At 60.7% G+C, this 18,047-nt stretch overlaps 1 protein-coding gene and 1 long non-coding RNA gene across 6 annotated transcripts in view; one reads left to right on the top strand and one right to left on the bottom strand.

Annotated features, from left to right (window-relative positions):
* BRD3 (bromodomain containing 3) overlaps window positions 1–14,121 on the bottom strand; it is a 36,145-nt gene extending 22,024 nt beyond the window's left edge. For 2 of the 5 annotated variants that reach the window (XM_066255736.1, XM_066255740.1), the window contains exon 1: window positions 14,004–14,121. The gene's annotated coding sequence lies outside the window, so the exon portion shown is untranslated. Of the gene's footprint in view, window positions 1–10,346; window positions 10,366–13,313; window positions 13,627–14,003 lie in introns of those variants that run through there. The other 3 variants (XM_066255737.1, XM_066255738.1, XM_066255739.1) reach the window with 3 other exon arrangements.
* A 143-nt stretch (window positions 14,122–14,264) lies between these two features.
* LOC136322713 (uncharacterized) lies at window positions 14,265–16,388 on the top strand. The gene is made up of 2 exons (XR_010728855.1): window positions 14,265–14,501; window positions 16,021–16,388. It is a non-coding gene; the product is annotated as an uncharacterized lncRNA (long non-coding RNA).
* Window positions 16,389–18,047: the final 1,659 nt, after the last annotated feature.

Raw genomic sequence — 18,047 nt, 5'->3', positions numbered from 1 at the left:
TGACCGTGGCGCAGTGGATAGAGCGTGGAAGTGGGATGCAGAGGACCCAGGTTCGAGACTCCAAGGTTGCCAGCTTGAGTGCAGGCTCACCAGCTTGAGCTCGGGGTCGCTGGCTTGAGTGTGGGATCATAGACATGACCCCATGGTCGCTGGCTTGAGCCCAAGGTCGCTGGCTTAAGCAAGGGGGGGTACTCGGTCTACTGTAGCCCCCCTGGTCAAGGCACATATGAGAAAGTAATCAATGAACAACTAAGGAGCCGCAACAAAGAACTGATGCTTCTCATCTCTCTCCTTCCTGTCTGTCTACTCTTACCTTTCCCTCGCTGACTCACTTGCTGAAAAATAAATAGATAAATAAGCACCAGCTAGGATCTCTCCGCGAAAAGCCCTGGAGGTCGCCCGCCCCACTCAAGACCCTCCAGAGCCTCCGCCGCTCGGATACGAGTGCCATCCCTGCTCGGGTCGGCAGGGCCTGCGTGACCAGTGGCACATCGCCCTGTCCTGGCTGCTGTGCCCTCCTCACTCACACCCTCGCCTCCTGCAGGCCTTCCTGTGCCAACGCCACACCCCCACACCGGAGCCACCCAGAACCTCCCAGCAGATGCTGGAGCCAGCGTCCCGGTGAAAACCCCAGCTCTGTCCCTCGTCAGGCGGGAGCCAGTCCTGCTCACAACCTCCCCACGGGCTCTTTGAGACTGAAGGAGGTGGACACAGAGAGCGCTCAGGCCAGTGCTGACCAAACTCCAAGGCCTGCACAGCCCCGGTCTGGCGGCTGCGGTGGCTACCGGGGCGCGGACGCCCGGGAGCTCCGGCAGGGAAGGACGGGCTGTGTTCCCCCGAGCTCCCAGGGCACGGCCAGCCCCCAGGGGTCAGGTGGGTAGGCAGGGGCCCAGTACCTAGAGCTGCTCCATGGCCCAGGGAGCCAGGAAATAGTCAGGATACAGCCAGAGACTGAAAAGGACCTAGGGGGACAGGGGACCCGCGGGAGGGCTCAACGCTGCCGACCCAGGGGGAGCCAGGCCTCTCCGAGCCCGAGGGGAGACAAGCTTGGCCTGGCCCTCAGCCTGCCTCCCTCATCCCACCCCCGCTCCACACCTGCAGCCAAGCAGGAAGCCAGCTCCAGCCACAACCACAGGACAGACCACAGGACAGAGCCCTGTCCTGGAGCAGGTGCCAGGAGCAGCAGCTCAGAGGCTCGGAAGCCCGCAGGCGCCGTGAGCCTCAACCGGGCTGGCAGAGGGGCCTCCGGGGTTCTGTCAGGCACCGGACCAGTTCAAGCGCCCCCTCGGCATTGCCAACGGGGAGCCAACGGCCGTGCTCAGGGCTCTGGGCTCACTGCCTGGTCCTGCACACGCCTGCTGATGCCAGCGGTCACTACAAGCCACGGGGAGCCCTTCCACAGCGGCCAGAATGAAGCCCGTTTCCAGCTCTACCTTAAGGGGTCTGGGGCTCAGAGGGGTACAGGCAGCAAGTGCCCACCTGGCACGTCTGGCCAGTGGGCGCCCTCCCCGGACTGCGGGGACTGCACGTACGATGAGGGCTCCCCTCTTCCGCAGAGATAAGTGCCACTCCCAACAACCCCACTGACACAGGCAGTCACCCTCAGGCCCCTGCAAACACACGGCCTCCATCAGGGTGGCAGGGCCGCCCTCCCCGCCTTCCATAGTTCCCTCCCAGCGTGTCCTCTGTCCTCGGCACCGGAGCACAAGAGGCTGGAAGGGCCCCACACAAACCCCTTCCATCCCAGGTGCCAGGGGAGGGAGACTGGCAAAGGCACAGCCTCAGAGCTCGGACATGACCGGCCCCCCGGGAGAGAGCATCCTCGGTAAGCCACCCAGCAAGGGAGAGAGACCAGGAGGGCTCCCTGGCCATAAACGGGCATAAGCCACCCTGCCCTGTCCCCACTGAGATGGCAGACAGACCAAAGAGGTCACCCTGGTCCTGCCGAAGCAAACCCAGCGTCGCTCCTTCAGACGGGGCCCAGGCCCAAGGTCCGGTCACCTCCAGGCATCTCTCCCGGCAGCCAAGGTGGACACAGCGAACACCTGGCCCTGTCTCTCCCCCAGACCAGACGGCGACGCCGCTGGTGCAGACGAGGGCAAAGGAGACCCGCCGGCCGAGGGGGGGCCCGCAGCAGGGGGCAGGGAGAGGATGGGCACCTGGGCCCGGCACAGCCCGGCCCCCAGCACCCGCCGGCCCCCAGGGGCTGCCCTCCCTCTTTCTGCTTTGTTTCTGCACCGGTGAGTTCTTCTCCTTAGAACACGTCACCTTTGCAAACAGAAAAAAAGAGTGAAGGAATTCCTACGTTGACAAAACTCTCCGACACAAACCAACCACAGCTGGGCACTCGGTCAGAGGCTCCCACGTCAGCCCTGGGTCAGCAGTCCAGAATCTCAGAGCTCTGTCTCCTCCTCCCAGGTCTGGGGACGCTGCCCCAGCAGCACGTGGGGACAGGCCCAGCCGCCCAGGGTGATCTCTGACGGGGAAATCGGAGGACACGTTCCCTAAGAGGGAGCTCAGGGCCACCACACCGCGGCCGGGGCACCTGGGCTTCGGCAGGGCCGCCGGCCCCTGGGGTCCAGCGGCCACACCCACCCCCCATGCAGCCCGGACGGCCGCCGGACAGAGCCCAACACAGCCCCGCTCCTCAGCGCAAAGCAAGGGCGCCGCCCCCACGCGGAGCAGCTGTCCCCTCAGTCGCGCGGGTCTGGGTAGGGGTGGCGGCCACATTCCGAAGCCAAGCAGGCAAAGGCAGCTTCCAGAAAGAAATGAACACTTAGACCAGTCGCTGAACTTCCCACCGGGTTCAGCCCTGAACGGAATGAAAATCAGGCACAGACAGAGAGACAAAGGGACGTGGAGGTCTAAACCCCCCCAAGGTGAAAAACATTAGTTAACCCATTTTAAAAAGAAGGCGGCGGCCCTGGCCAGACGGCTTGGTGGGTCAGCGTCGTCCCGATGTCTCACGGTTGCAGGTTCGATCCCCCTGTCAGAGCACACACAGGGACCCACCCACGAGCGCACGAACAGGCGGAACAAAACATCAACGTTTTCTCTCTAAAAACAATACATCGACAAATAAATAAAACCAGGACAGTGAGGCTGCCACGGAAACACCACGGAGTGGTCACCAGTCAGGGTGGCCACGGCCCCCACCTCCTCCAGCACGCTCAGCAACCGCCTCTCCATGACGCGGGGCTGCCACCAGCGGCCAGGTCCCACGTGCACGCCTTGCCCAGTGAGACTCTCGCACCACGCTCACCCCCACCACACTCCGGCCCGGACCTCCCAGGCCACCCTCCTGGGGGAGGCCGGGTGGGAGCAGACAGCGGAGAGAACACTGAGAAATACATGGGCGGCCAGCACAGCCCCGGGATCTTCACCTCTGACGGGGCGAGGTGCCCACGTGACCCCCGGGGGTCAGGGCCGGGGTGCCTCCCCCGCCTGGCTCCCAGCACGATAGGTGACCACAGGGCATGAGAACAGGCAGATAAAGGACAGGATGGCCCTGCCACCCCCGGCCACCAGCCCCCGAGGACCAGGCAATGCCTTGGGGGCAGGCCTGGGCCAGCAGTTCCCCCTCCCAGAGCCCCAGGTCAGGGTCAAACAGCTGGCTGGAGAGAAGTGGGTCACACAGAGGGACAGCGAGGAGCCACCCCGGGGTCTGCCCAGCCAGGGTTCAGACCTGGCTCCCTCTCTGCGAACCCCCCCCCGAGCCCACGTCGCAACTGACAGATTCAGAGCGCCCAGCTTGGCTGTCACACATTAAGGGCTCCCAACCTGCCCGGGGACAGAGAGACATGAATATCGTGGCCTCCAGACCCCAGAGCCTGTGCCCTGAGTGGGTTTACTGGAATCACCTGCTGAACAGGAGTGGAGGGACATGTCCTTCAACGCCAAGCACCTGATAATCTCTGGACCCAAAAGGAAGATGGTGGTGGTGCAGTTTTTTTTATCTTTTTTTATTTTTTTTGTATTTTTCTGAAGTGAGAAGCAGGGACCCAGACAGACTCCCACATGCGCCCGATGGGGATCCACTCAGCATGCCCACCAGGGGGCGATGCTCTGCCCATCTGGGGGCATCACTCTGTTGCAACAGGAGCCATTCTAGTGCCTGAGGCGGAGGCCACAGAGCCATCCTCAGGGCCCGGGCCAACTTTACTCCAATGGAGCCTTGGCTGCAGGAGGGGAAGAGAGATAGAGAAAGGAGAGGGGGAGGGGTGGAGAAGCAGATGGGTGTTTGTGCTTCTCCTGTGTGCCCTGGCCAGGAATCGAACCCGGGACATCCACACGCCAGGCTGATGCTCTGCCACTGAGCCAACCAGCCAGGGCAGTGGTGCAATCTTTTTTATCTTTAAAAGCCCATACCGGCCTGACCAGGTGGTGGCGCAGTGGATAGAGCATCGGACTGGGATGCGGAAGGAACCAGGTTCAAGACCCCGAGGTCGCCAGCTTGAGCGCGGGCTCATCTGGCTTGAGCAAAGAGCTCACCAGCTTAGACCCAAGGTCGCTGGCTCCAGCAGGGGGTTACTTGGTCTGCTGAAGGCCCGCGGTCAAGGCACATGTGAGAAAGCAATCAATGAACAACTAAGAAGTCGCAACGCGCAACGAGAAACTGATGATTGATGCTTCTCATCTCTCTCCGTTCCTGTCTGTCTGTCCCTGTCTATCTCTGCCTCTGTAAAAAAAAAAAAAAAAAAAAAAGCCCGTACCTAGGCCTGACCAGGCGGTGGCACAGTGGATAGAGCGTCAGACTGGGATGTGGAGGACCCAGGTTTGAGACCCTGAGGTCGCCAGCTTGAGCACAAGGTCGTTGCTCGAGCAAGGGGTCACTCGCTCTGCTGTAGCCCCCGGTCAAGGCACATCTGAGAAAGCAATCAATGAACAACTAAGGTGTCGCAACAAAGAATTGATGTTTCTCATTTCTCTCCTTCCTGTCTGTCTGTCTTTATCTGTCCCTCTCTCTGACATTCTGTCTCTGTCACACACACAAAAAAGCCCTTACCTAGCAGACATAGACACTACTTTTTTTTTTAAGAGAGGGAAGCAGGAGAAAGACAGGAACATTGAGCTGCTCCTTTATATGCCTAGACCGGGGATCGAACCAGCAGCCACTGAGTTTCAGGACCGTGCTGCAACCAACCCAGTGGCCAGGGCAACACTGAGTCTTATGAATGAGACGTGTCTGGAGTTCACTCTGTGATGAGGGAGGGGGTGAAAGTGAGAGGCGGTCTGGAGGAAGCAGTGCAGGGGGGTTCGGTAACAACCCCCCTCTTGCCTGACCAGGCGGTGGTGCAGTGGGTAAAGCATAGGACTGGGACGCGGAAGACGCAGGTTCGAGACCCCGAAGTCACCAGCTTGAGCGCGGGCTCATCTGGTTTGAGCAAAAAAAGCTCACCAGCTTGAGCCCAAGGTCGCTGGCTCAAGCAAGGGGGTTACTCGGTCTGCTGAAGGCCCGAGGTCAAGGCACATGTGAGAAAGCAATCAATGAACAACTCAGGTGTTGCAATGCGCAATGAAAAACTAATGACTGATGCTTCTCAGGTCTCTCCGTTCCTGCTTGTCTATCCCTCTCTCTCTGACTCTCTCTCTCTCTGTCTCTGTAAAAGAAAAAAGAAAAAAAAAAACCCTCTACGTCTGCATTTCAAAACTCTACCCCTCCAAAAGGAAGAAGGTGAACCCCCACTTCCTCAGGCGCTCTGGACCCTGAATGCCCCACTCCCACAGGAACCGTGAGATCTGGGGGGACACACTCCCTCCTTGCCTGGCTGGAAAGAGGACCTGGTGTGTGCGTGGGGGTGGGGGAAGACTCGGATGGAACAACCCGGGAAGCGCAGGTCCAGAGACCCCACCCAGCACCTTCCGCGGAGACACCACACACGAAGTCCGTCAACTCCGAGGTCTGTCCCTAACTCCCACCTGCCCCAGGCAGACACAGAGTGGCATCTTCTGGGGGTCAACGCGTAGGCATGCAGATTCTTGGGCGTCAGAGCCCCTGACCCACTTAGCACAGCTGGCAGGAAGGTGTGCAGCAAGGGCACAGCGCGCTCCACGCCCCCTGCCGCGTGGGGGCCCACCACAGGCCCGCGGGGGCCGCACCACCCCAGAAAGCGCCTTACTGCACACACAGCTCTGCCCTGTGCGGCCAACCCTCCCGGCCACGGTCCCAGAGGCCCTGCCGCTCCGAGGGGAAGAGGGGCTCCTTCGGGGACAGCCAAGCGCCCACCACCAGGCAGGGATGGGGCCCAGCGTCCAAGAGGGAAACGGGGGGGCTCAGAGGACCACCCAGGCCCCCTGCCCAAGGATGGGAGGCAGCACGTTCAAAGCTGGGTGAAAGTCAGACAACCTGCCTTTGACACCAGAGGATCCGAAACTACCCAGAGCGGAAACTCAGACAAACCACAAAGCCCTCGAACATCAAGCAAAAAAAACCCCGAAAAACCAGACCTGGGCTTCCAGCAAGATCCTGGAGGGCCCGGAACGCCAAAGGGAGGTTTCCAAAGTGGGCGGCCAGCAGAGTGGCGTGTGCTGACCGGCCACCCTGCTCTCCATGCCGCTATGAGAGGACTCCGTGCTCGACTGCAGGGGTGGGAGTGGCCAGCCCACAGGGAGGAGCCGCCCAACACTTGGCCCGTCCCCCAGCTAGCTGCGAGGCGGGGCTGGCCCAGAGGACACCGCCCACCCCTTCCCAAGGTAGGTCCTGGACTTGGCCTCAGGGACCAGCCTCCTCCCTGCAGGGGGAGTGGAACCCGGACTACAGCACAGAAGTCCAGACCCTGCAGCCTCCCTCAGGCCAGAAGGACGCATCCGTGTCCTGGACAAACGAGGCAGTGGGTGGGGACCTCTAACCAGCTGCCACTATAAAAACAGCCAGAAAATTTGGCTGCAGCCGCACCTCCTGCCACGACGCCAAGCCTGGGCACAACCGCAGGCAGACCTGGGTGTTCTTAGACAGCCCACCCCAAGGGGCTGCAGAGGCTGCTGGGCTCCAGGCCCTGGAAGGAGGGGCTTCCAGCCACAGGGGGGGGGGGGGGGGAGGCAGGGGGGGAGGCCCGGAAAGATGGACTCCAGCCTGGACCACGGGGCTGACCCAGCCCAGAGCCGAGTCCTTATTTGGGCCTGGGGTTGCAGGAGGGTCATGAAGGAGCAAGGCTGGTACAACTGGGCAGGAGCCTGGACCCCTAGAGGGCACGGGTCAAAGGAGAATGTGGACTAGAGGGTCCTCGGGAGGCTCCCAGCTTGGGGATGTCTGAGGGTCTGAGGGGCGGGAATCCAGAGAGGAGAGGAGGTGCGTGGCGGACAGTGCCCACGAGGGGAGTGGGCAGAGCTAGGAGCAAAGCCAGGGAGCGAGGACCCATCTCAGTAGGAGGGTCCGGTGGCCAGGACGGGGGCAGGGCCTGACCTGTCCTCTTCCCTGCCCAGTGCAGAAACCCCACCAGCTGCGAGAGTTGCCTTCAAACATGATTACAGGTTCCTGGGGGCTCACTCTTTGCACCCCTGAGGAGGGTGGTTCCCCGCCTTGTCATCCCAGCCCCGTCTTCCTGTGCCCCATCCCTGCCCACCATGGCGGGAGCTCACATGAGCTCCACTGTCCAGGTGGAGGCTCAGAGGTGAAGGGACACAAGGTCACCCAGCTAGACAGCGGCAGAGCCAGGCCCTGGACGAGGCCGTCTGCCCCACATCAGACCCCCCCTCACCACCCCTCGGAATCCTGTCAACAGTTGTCCTGCAAGGAGCTGAGGCCACTGGAAGGGCCTGTGTGAAGGTGGCTGCCCGAGCTCCCAGACGCCAGGGGGCCTGGCCCGCCTCTGCAGGCATGCGGACCAGCAGCCCCACTGGAGCCTCAGGGCCTCAGGAAACCGGAGCCGAAGGGGCGGGGCAGCTTCCATGACGGACAGAGCCACCTGCCTCCTTCGGTGGGGCCAGGAGAGGGGCCCCAGGGGTGGGCAGACAGGCAGGAGAGGGCCACCACCTTCCGGCCCCTGGAGCACACCCCGCCCAGGTGGGAAACAGTGCCACCTGCCGTTGTCACCCACGCGGCCTCTGCCCGCAGCAGGGCGCCCCGACCGAGGCCCCAAGCTCACCTGGGGTCTATCACACCTGCTCTCCAACAGCCAAGACCAGATCCCAGCAAGCCCGGTCCCAGCAAATGTTAAGAACCGCTATAGCCTGACCTGTGGTGGCGCAGTGGGTAAAAGCGTCGACCTGGAATGCTGAGGTCGCCGGTTCGAAACCCCAGGCTTGCCTGGTCAAGGCACATATGGGAGTTGATGCTTCCTGCTCCTCCCTCTGTTCTTTCTATCTCTTTCTTCTCTCTGTCTCTTTCTCTCTCTGTGTCTCTTCTCTCTAAAAAAATGAATAAATAAAATGTAAAAAAAAAAAAGTATCTTTAAAAAAAAAAAAGAACCACTATAAAAACACCCAGAGAATTTGGCAGCGGCCACAACGCGACCAGGGCTGGTGTTCTCGGGCAGCAGACCCCAAGGGGTGACACGGGATGCTGGCATCCAGGCACCGGACAGCCTGGAAGGTGGACATGGGCCAGATCACGGTGGCACTTCCTCCAGGTCTAGAGGACTGTCCTAAGGAGCCGGTCCGTCCTGACCCAGAGGGCCCGGCAGCGTGGCTCCCTTCCCGACAGCCCTGTGTCCTCGCACTCCACACCCACAGCAGCCCCGAGGCCCCGTGTCCTCTCACTCCACACCCACAGCAGCCCCGAGGCCCCGGGCACTTCCGAATCCCACCCTGAAAGGCCTCCTTTCTCGCCAGAATGTCAACCTCCCATGGACGCAGGACACCTGCCACGGTGGCGCCTCCGGCCTGGCCAGGCAGGGCTCCCTGCTTGCCCACGGGGGTCCAGGCCAGCCCCACGCGTCACTCCTGCAACCTAGTGTCACTTCTCTGGGCAGCCCGGCCTGCCCCCCCTGCACCTGCCTGGGGACAGGGCACCGCGGCACCGAGTGACCCTTCTGAGTGACAGGGCTGGGAGGGGACAGAGACCCACAGCTCGACGGGGAATGTCTTCAAGGTGAGCGAGAAGGACGGCGTGACCAGCGTCCAAACTCTGTCCCTCTTGTCCTGGAGAGGACAAGGAGGCCCGTCCCCCCTGGCTCGGGCAGTCCCCCAGAGGGACCCAGACATCAGGCAGTCCTGCTTACAGGGACCCGACCCTGTGGGCACCAAGGCCCAGCACCCTGGAGGCTCCACTGACCCCAGCACCTTCTAGAACAAAGCTGCGGCCAGGCGTGCCGGGGCCAGGTGCTGCCACGGACACTGTCCAGTCCAGTCACAGGAAGGGGGCCAGGGGCACTCCGGGGCCCCCTCCTTCTGGACAGCCTGCGGAGAAGCCAACCCACGTCTTCAATAAACCACCCACAGCCAGGCCCGCGCGCAGAGCCGGGGCCTCGGGAGGTCACGGCTGCGCGACAGGGACCTACACCCCCTACAGCCCCTACACCCCCTACAGCCCCTACAGCCCCTACACCCGATATGCCCCGCACAGCCGTCCCGGCTTCTCCAAAGCTGACCCACGGACCGCAGAGGAGGAAGGGCAGGCTTCTCATACAGAGCAGGGGCCCCGAGGCATCCATCTGGCCACCCTCCGCCTGCTCAGGGTGGGGTGCAGACTCCCACCGAGGCGCAGCCCCCCCCCCGGAACTGATATCCAAACAGAACTCCTTCCCATTCCCAGCCTGATGCAGGCGCCAGCAAGCTGGGGAGACCGGCACGCACACCACCCCTGAAGACACGGCTGCTCCCACAGGTCTCTTGTCCTCTGCGAGGCGTCATCCTCAGACCCCTGGCAGTGTCCCCCCAGAAAGGGGTCCCTTGTCCTGTCATCCCACGTAATCGATGGGGAACGAGGCCAAGAGAGCAGGGTCCCCGGGCTGGGAGGCCTCGGAGCTGAGATGCCTGGGCAGCAGGAGAGCGAGCCAGGAAGCCCCGGGCCACTGCCCAGTCCTGATGTCCAGGGCCGCAGCCCTGCCCACCTCACTCCAGCCGCCTCCCGAGCCCAGAGCGGAGCAAGGGTGGTGCAGCCCTCGGTCAGTCGGGGTCTTTGCGGCTCTCGTGCCCACCCCTACGAACCCAGACAGACCGCCCAGGGGTTCACACCTCTCCAAAATCAGGTGCGCATGCCCTCCTGCCCACAGGGAAGGCTGCCCAGAGCCTGGAGCCCTGGAGAGGGGACAGCACAGGCAGCGCCTGTGGCCCCACCCCCGCGACCCCGCCCCCAATGACAACGCCCACGCCCGGGCTCCCCAAGGCCAGGCACCCGCCTGCCCATCACTGAGGCAGTGCCCACCAGGGCTGGGGTGCTCATGACAGCCCCCTGCTTGCGTACTTACCAGCAATCCCTGCAGGCCGCCCTGTCTGTCACCCCTTCTGCTTCTCGGCTGGCCTGCATGGCGGGCTCCCGTCACCCCAGCCAACAGTGCCACAGTCAGCCACGGCTCCCCACCCTAGACCAACAGCGCAGCTGGCACATCCTGGGGGCCGCTAGGATGACAGAGCACAGAGCGGCCGTGTGCCTTATCTGCAGTCCACAGCCAACAAGCCCCAGCCCACCCCCCACGGCTCCTGGCACTGAGCTGGCACCAGAAGCGCCCAGTCAACGTTCTCAGGACGGATACACCCCAGCCCCAGCTCCTCACAACGGTTTAGTACCTGTGACACAGGTGCCCCCACTCTGGCCCCGTCCTCACCCCCTAAACATCACTTCTGGAAATGCTGTCACACTGGTCCCCAAACCCAGCTTCACAGCACATGCTAGAAAAACCTGACTCAGGGATGCGAAATTGTCACTGCACTCGGGGGACGATTCCCAAGGAGCTGGGAAAGGACTTTCCTGAACACCTCACGGACTCCTGACAGCTGTCCCAGCACTGAAGGGGGCCTGTGGCAAGGAGGGGGGTGCTGCCTCCAGAACACCTTCCAGCGGACTCGAACTCGAGGTGAGAATGGTCTTAAAGAGGAAGTAGAAGAAGCACCTCTTACAGAAGAGTTAAAACCTAGTGAGGGTCAACACTCAGCCCACCGGCCACGGAACCACAGAGCCAAAGCCTGTTCCGTTGTCCCTGCTCTAAACCACCCCTCGGTGAAGAATCCCAAATACGTGACTTGACCTGTAAGAGCCCCAAAGCCCTCCGATGGCAGGAACACGGGCAGCCAGGGCACGGGTGCGGGCAGCCAAGGGCCTGTGGGCAAAGGGATACTGAGAAGGGTCGAGGTGTCAGTCCCCAGCTGGGCGCCTGGACAGTGATCAGTACCCCGGACCCAAACACCTGTTGATCTTGAAATAAAGGGGATGTATCTCCAGGCGGTGGGATAGAGGGCACGTAAGCAGAGCTGAGTCGCCAGGGTCCCTGCCTTTCCCCCACCAAGTTCCCAGAAGGCAAATACACAGCACATAGGACAAGGACCAGACGCAAGGAATCAGACTTTGACAGCTTCAGCCAGGCGATCAGTCATGGACACAAAAGAGGAAACCCAGGCCACTCACCACCCATCCTACTGAGCCACCACCTAGAAATGCCCTCAAAACCAAGTCACCTGCAGAGGTCTCACACAAGTTCCCAGCCGCAGCTGTGTGTGAGGGAGTGGGCTTTGAGTCTAGGGGGGGTTCCACTCATCACCCAACTCCCCACGGACCTTCGGGGGAATGCTGCTGTCCCAACGAGAACAGGACCACCAGCAGTGGACAGAAAGCCAGCAGACAGGCTGCTGGGCACTGAGGCAGAGACCTGCTAGTCCATTCCACTCTGGGGAGGTGGGGGGTGCCTCAGGTCAGTGTCCCCGAGGGAACACTTTGCCACCAAGAACCAGGAAGCGGCCAGGGGCACCTCACCACCGTCAGCTGGCAACTCGCGAACCAGGAGGAAGAGGGCGCAGGAAGGTGGTTGCTTTTTCACACAACACCCCCCCTGCTTTCACTTTCTGCCCACGGGCTGCTGGGTGAGTCAAAGGCGGGAGCAGAATGTTTACAAACCCCTTTATGCAAAGCTCTCTTCCCAACCACGCGTGAGCTGTTGTCAAAGAAAAGCAATTACTCTACTTCCCCAAAACAAAACAAACATCACAGCCGGGGCTGTCTACCTCCGGGAGCCTGTTAAATCCCTCCCTCCCTGGATCCCACCCCCACTGCCCCGTGGCAGGCCTGGGGCTGCACCGAAGCCACCGAGGAGCCGCTTGGGGACGGCTCTCCAGACGCCCGGGGCCCAGGTATGGGGGCCCCCAAGTTACCAGAAAGGTCAGCGAAAACCGGCCGCCAGCCGCCCCCCCACCTCCCGGCGTGGCCTCCCATCCAGCCGCGCGGCAGCGCCCAGTCTTTCCAGACCTGGAACCGCCAGCACATATCAAGGCCTCACGACAGAAAAGGGCAAACACAGACCTTTATTTGCAAATGAAAGGCTCGCATTCAGGGCTGGGGGGGGGGGGCAGGGGGCGGGGAAGGAGCCCCTAATTCCTGAGGGCTCATCCTTGCAGGGGGTTCCGACTTTTCCTCGATCCCCTAGGAAAGCCGAAATGTACTACTGCCTCTGGAAGAGGGCCACACCGGGGCAACCGCCCACGGGTTTCAGGCCTTCCCCAGGAACAGACCCCATTTTAAAGGAAAGAGCAAAGGGAAAGAACCTTCCTTCTGGTCCTCACTGGGGGCGAGAGGGAGGTAGCACCTGAGGAGCGGGACACCCCGCCCCCAGCCAGGTAGTTAGCCCAGTGATACAGACCCAACGCCGCCACCACCACCACCACCACCACCACCACCACCACCGCCACCGCCATTAACTCTGCAGTCAACCCAGTTAATGCGGGGCACACGGTGGGGGCACTGGTCATGAACTTCTAAACAGAAAACTATCGGCCAAAGAGAACATTTGCCGGACACTTAAAGATGGGGCCCAAGGGAGAGAACTCACAAGATAAACCCAGAGACCGTCCAGGTGGGTCTCGCAGACCCAGTTCAGGGCGCTCACTTTATCTTTCCAAAACTACCGCGGGCCCCGAGGGAAAGGAGGCCTTGCACGGCCTCCACCCGGCCCGGCCCCAGTCTGAGCAACCGGTGGAGAGAGGACCTGCCTCCCCGGGCCCAGCTTTATTCACGGGAGCCCACTAGATGGTGTGGACAGTCGAGGTTTGGGGTGAACACTTCTCCCCGATGGGTTTGTACCATGCTGTCAAGCCGGTGCCCCCCCAAACGCACACAAACACACACACACCGAGTAGGAAACAGAGGAAGCGCCCCCGCTCCTCCCGCTCCCACTCGACCTCGCCCGGGTTAAGCGCTTTTCTGGCTGATTTCAAAATGGGAACTGCACCTCGTCCTGGCCTGGTTGCGCCAACCCTGCAGAGGGGCTCCAAGTCAGCAGCGGGCCCCTAACTCTTACAGGGCGCTGCCCCCGAGCCACGGCGCCCGTCGCCGGGCGGCTGCGCAGGACCGGGGCTCGGGCCGGGCCTCGCCCCCCGCCCCGGCTGCGTCGACTGCCCCAGCGCGAGCCTCGCGGCGGCGGCGGCGGCGGCGGGGAGCCACGGCGGGCGGGGCGGGCGCCAGGAAAGTGGCGCCTGAGCGCACGGCGCGGCCCGGGACGCGCCGCGCACCTTCCCCGCCGCGTCCTCTCCGATTACCCCCTCCAAAAGATGGCGGGCAGAGGAAAGGGGGGGAAAAATCCCTTCCGTGAGGCAGGGCGCGAGGGAGGCGGCAGGCGGGGGGCGCGCGGGCCGTGCCAACTCCAGGCTGCGCGCCCCGAGCCCGGGACGCGGGCGGCGGGGAGGCAGCGGGGCGGAGGGCGGAGGGGAGGGCGCCCGGGCCGCCGCGCTTTGTTGCATCGTGGCCGCGCACAAAGGCGGTGGCGGAGGCGGCGGCGGCGGCAGCCCGGGCGCCCGGCTCCCCGGACGCGCTGGCGGCCTGCGCGGGGGGCACGGGGCCGCGCTGCCTGGCCCGCCCAGCCCGCCGCCGCCCGCGCCGCCCCGCCGCCCCCCGCGCGCAAGGAAGCAAGAGAAAGGCGTACTTGGCCTCGGCGGCTCCAGCGGCCGTCCCCTCCCGGGCCGCGCGGCCGGCTCCTCTTTGGCTCGCCGGCCCCGGCAGCATAATAGACGCGCCGAAGCCGAGCAGGGCTCATGCGCTGAGCCGCGGCGCCTGGCGGGAGTCGTAGTCCGCGGCCGGGACCGCGCCGAGGCTGCCCAGGGGAGGCCGCGGCGCGCGGACTACATGTCCCGGCCCCGCCGGCGCCGCGCCCCACCCCGCGCGCCCCCGCCCGCCACCCGCCCCGCGGACCCGGCCGCGAGCGGGCCCGGCCCGGGGGGCGCGCTGGGGCGGAGCGCCCGCCCAGCCGCACGACCCCGGCGGCGAGGCGGGGACCCGAGCGGCCCTCCCTCCGGCGCTGAAGATGTGCGCCTCGGACGGATTTCCTGGTGCCCCCGGGAGGCGTAGAAAAGGCGGGAGCGCGGCCATCATCCGTCTAACTCGCCTACTGACCGCCACCTGCACCCGGGTCTCTGAGCCCGGGGTAGGAGGCCGCCCTGGAAGTGGGCCGCGCACCTGCGGGGCGCCCTTGTTTGTAAACAAACCGCGCTCCTAATTAGCCTGGCGGGGGCGCGCGCGGGAGGGTAGGGGCGGGGCGTCGGTGCGCGGGCAAGGCTGCCCGCCTCGGGGAGAGCTGCGTTCCGCTGTGCCCCCTTGTACCTACCTTCTCCTGTCCACCCACCGTATCCGCCTTTCATACCCTCAACATCTGGGGGCAGGGAAGCCTAAGTGCCCGGACTGGCGAGGAGCAGGAGATGTTCCCTACTCTGCATAGAGACCTCGCTCCTGGTCTCAGTTTCCCCATCTGCTCAGTGAGGGCAGGCGTGAGATCAAAGGTCCCTATCCTGAGAGTCCAGCAGCGGGTCACAGAGGTAAAAACAAGGATCCCGGCCCTGTTTCTGTAATTTGAAAGGCTCAACTTGTGGACACACGTTTAGGATCTTGTTTTAGATGGCAATTATTCGTCTGTATACATAAGTACATTTTTATCCAGCCATATATATATATATATATATATATATATATATATATTTTTTTTTTTTTTTTTTTTTTTTTTTTTTTACAGAGACAGAGAGAGGGATAGACAGGGACAGACAGACAGGAACGGAGAGAGATGAGAAGCATCAATTATCAGTTTTTTGTTGTGACACCTTAGTTGTTCATCGATTGCTTTCTCATATGTGCCTTGACCGTGAGCTTTCAGCAGACCAAGTAACCCCTTGCTCAAGCCAGGCCTTGTCCCCATCCTGCCAGCTGGGTCTCATTCTCTTGGACACTCGGGCACTCGGGCCATCAGGCTGGTCCATGGAACTACTTAAAAGAGTCCACCGCACTTCGCCATGAGGCCAAAACAAAGAGCTTCTCCACCTGGTCTTGACTTGGTAGAAGCTGCCCCTGACCAGCCAGGCTGTCTGTTCGGGCTGCTAACTCAATGGCCAGGTCGCTGATGACCTCCTGGGGCCTCCCACTGACCAGAGGAGGAGCCCAGGTCCTGCCTCTCCCTTCCCGGCCCCCACCAGGCCCGCTTGCTCACTCATGGGTAGCCCAGCTGGCTTAGCGGAGTGATTTGTGCGGCGGGAGGGGTCTGAGGATCAGAGTCGCCAGAGCAATGGGACAGACACTTGTACTTGGGCACCTCGGACCCTGGGCTCTGTGCTCCTTGTGCCCAGGGCAGGAGCCCCTCCCTGAGACCTTTCGGGTAGGAGGTTGTGTCTTAGGAAGGGCCTCCGGTGACTGGTGACCCTGCGTATCCCCACCAGCCACTGCTCTCTCCCTGCCCCGCCTCTTGGAGTTTCAACACGCCTGAGGTTAGGCCCCCAGCAGCTGCTGAAGTGCCCGGAGTGGGGCCGCTTAATCCCGGCAACCCCGTTTCCTCCTCTGTCAAGGGGGACAGAAATAGGACCTGCCCCTGGGACTGGGGGGAGGAAGGGGGCAGATGGGAAAGGTGGGGCTTGTGGCCTCCCTAGGTCTCTCACTGCTCTGCCTCCGTCTCTTGCTTACAGGACGGACCAGACCGGCTGGCTTCTCTCCTCCAGAGTGGCAGCTCCGTGAGGGCCAGGCTCTCTGTCCCCAGGGCTCACAACAGGTCTGGCACCTCATGGACACTCAAGAGATACATGCTGTCTGACCTTGGTGGCACAGCAGATAGAATGCTCACCAGAAACACCAAGGTCGAAACCCCCACGGTCACCATGTGAGCACAGGCCCGCGGCTTGAGTGTGGGGATCATCGTCAACATGATCCCAAGGTTGCCTGCTTGAGCCCAAGGTCACTGGCGTGAGCAAGGAGTCACAAGCTCAGCTTGAGCCCCCCCCCCCCGCCATCAAGACACATATCGGAAGCAATCAATAAACAACTAAAGTGAAGCAACTACGAGTTAATGCTTCTCACTCTGTTTTCTTTCTCTCTCTGTGCCTCTTTCTCTCTCTAAAAATCAATAAGTAAAATAAAATAAAAGCTCACAAACTTGGACCCAAGGTTGCTGGCTCAAGCAAGGGGTTACTTGGTCTGCTGTAGCCCCACGGTCAAGGCACATATGAGAAAGCAATCAATGAACAACTAAGGTGTCTCAACGTGCAACAAAAAACTAATGATTGATGCTTCTCATCTCTCCGTTCCTGTCTGTCCCTGTTTATCCCTCTCTGTGACTCTCTGTCTCTATAAAAAAAATAAAATTAAATAAAAAATTAAAATTAAAAAAGGGTGGCCGCGAGGCAGTGAGAAAGGTGGTGGTCCTGCACCCAAGGACAGATGAGGTGTTAGTTCTAACCGGTAACATAGGATTGTTGCAAGGACAGATGAGGTGTAAGTTCTAACTGGTAACATAGGATTGTTGCAAGGACAGATGAGGTGTAAGTTCTAACCGGTAACATAGGATTGTTGCAAGGGCGGATGAGGCGTAAGTTCTAACCAGTAACATAGGATTGTTGCAAGGACGGATGAGGCGTAAGTTCTAACTGGTAACATAGCATTGTTGCAAGGAGAGATGAGGCGTAAGTTCTAACCGGTAACATAGGATTCTTGCAAGGACTGATGAGGCATAAGTTCTAACCGGTAACATAGGATTGTTGCAAGAATGGATGAGGCGTAAATTCTAACCGGTAACATAGGATTGTTGCAAGGACGGATGAGGTGTAAGTTCTAACTGGTAACATAGGATTGTTGCAAGGACGAATGGGATGAGATATAAGTTCTAACTGGTAACATAGGATTGTTGCAAGGACAGATGAGGTGTAAGTTCTAACTGGTAACATAGGATTGTTGCAAGGACGGATGAGGTGTAAGTTCTAACTGGTAACAGGATTGTTGCAAGGACGGATGAGGTATAAGTTCTAACTGGTAACAGGATTGTTGCAAGGACGGATGAGGTGTAAGTTCTAACTGGTAACATAGGATTGTTGCAAGGAGAGATGAGGCGTAAATTCTAACCGGTAACATAGGATTGTTGCAAGAACGGATGAGGCGTAAGTTCTAACCGGTAACATAGGATTGTTGCAAGAACGGATGAGGCGTAAATTCTAACCGGTAACATAGGATTGTTGCAAGGACGGATGAGGCGTAAGTTCTAACCGGTAACATAGGATTGTTGCAAGGACGGATGAGGCGTAAGTTCTAACCGGTAACATAGGATTGTTGCAAGGACGGATGAGGTGTAAGTTCTAACTGGTAACATAGGATTGTTGCAAGGACGAATGGGATGAAGTGTAAGTTCTAACTGGTAACATAGGATTGTTGCAAGGACAGATGAGGTGTAAGTTCTAACCGGTAACATAGGATTGTTGCAAGGACGGATGAGGTGTAAGTTCTAACCGGTAACAGGATTGTTGCAAGGACGGATGAGGCGTAACTTCTAACTGGTAACATAGGATTGTTGCAAGGAGAGATGAGGCGTAAATTCTAACCGGTAACATAGGATTGTTGCAAGGACGGATGAGGCGTAAGTTCTAACCGGTAACATAGGATTGTTGCAAGGACGGATGAGGCGTAAGTTCTAACCGGTAACATAGGATTGTTGCAAGGACGGATGAGG

The sequence above is a fragment of the Saccopteryx bilineata genome, chromosome 2 (assembly GCF_036850765.1).
Source record: "Saccopteryx bilineata isolate mSacBil1 chromosome 2, mSacBil1_pri_phased_curated, whole genome shotgun sequence".
NCBI lineage: Eukaryota > Metazoa > Chordata > Mammalia > Chiroptera > Emballonuridae > Saccopteryx > Saccopteryx bilineata.
The sequence above is the reverse complement of the archived record's forward strand: the minus strand, read 5'-3'. Positions and strand labels throughout refer to the sequence as shown.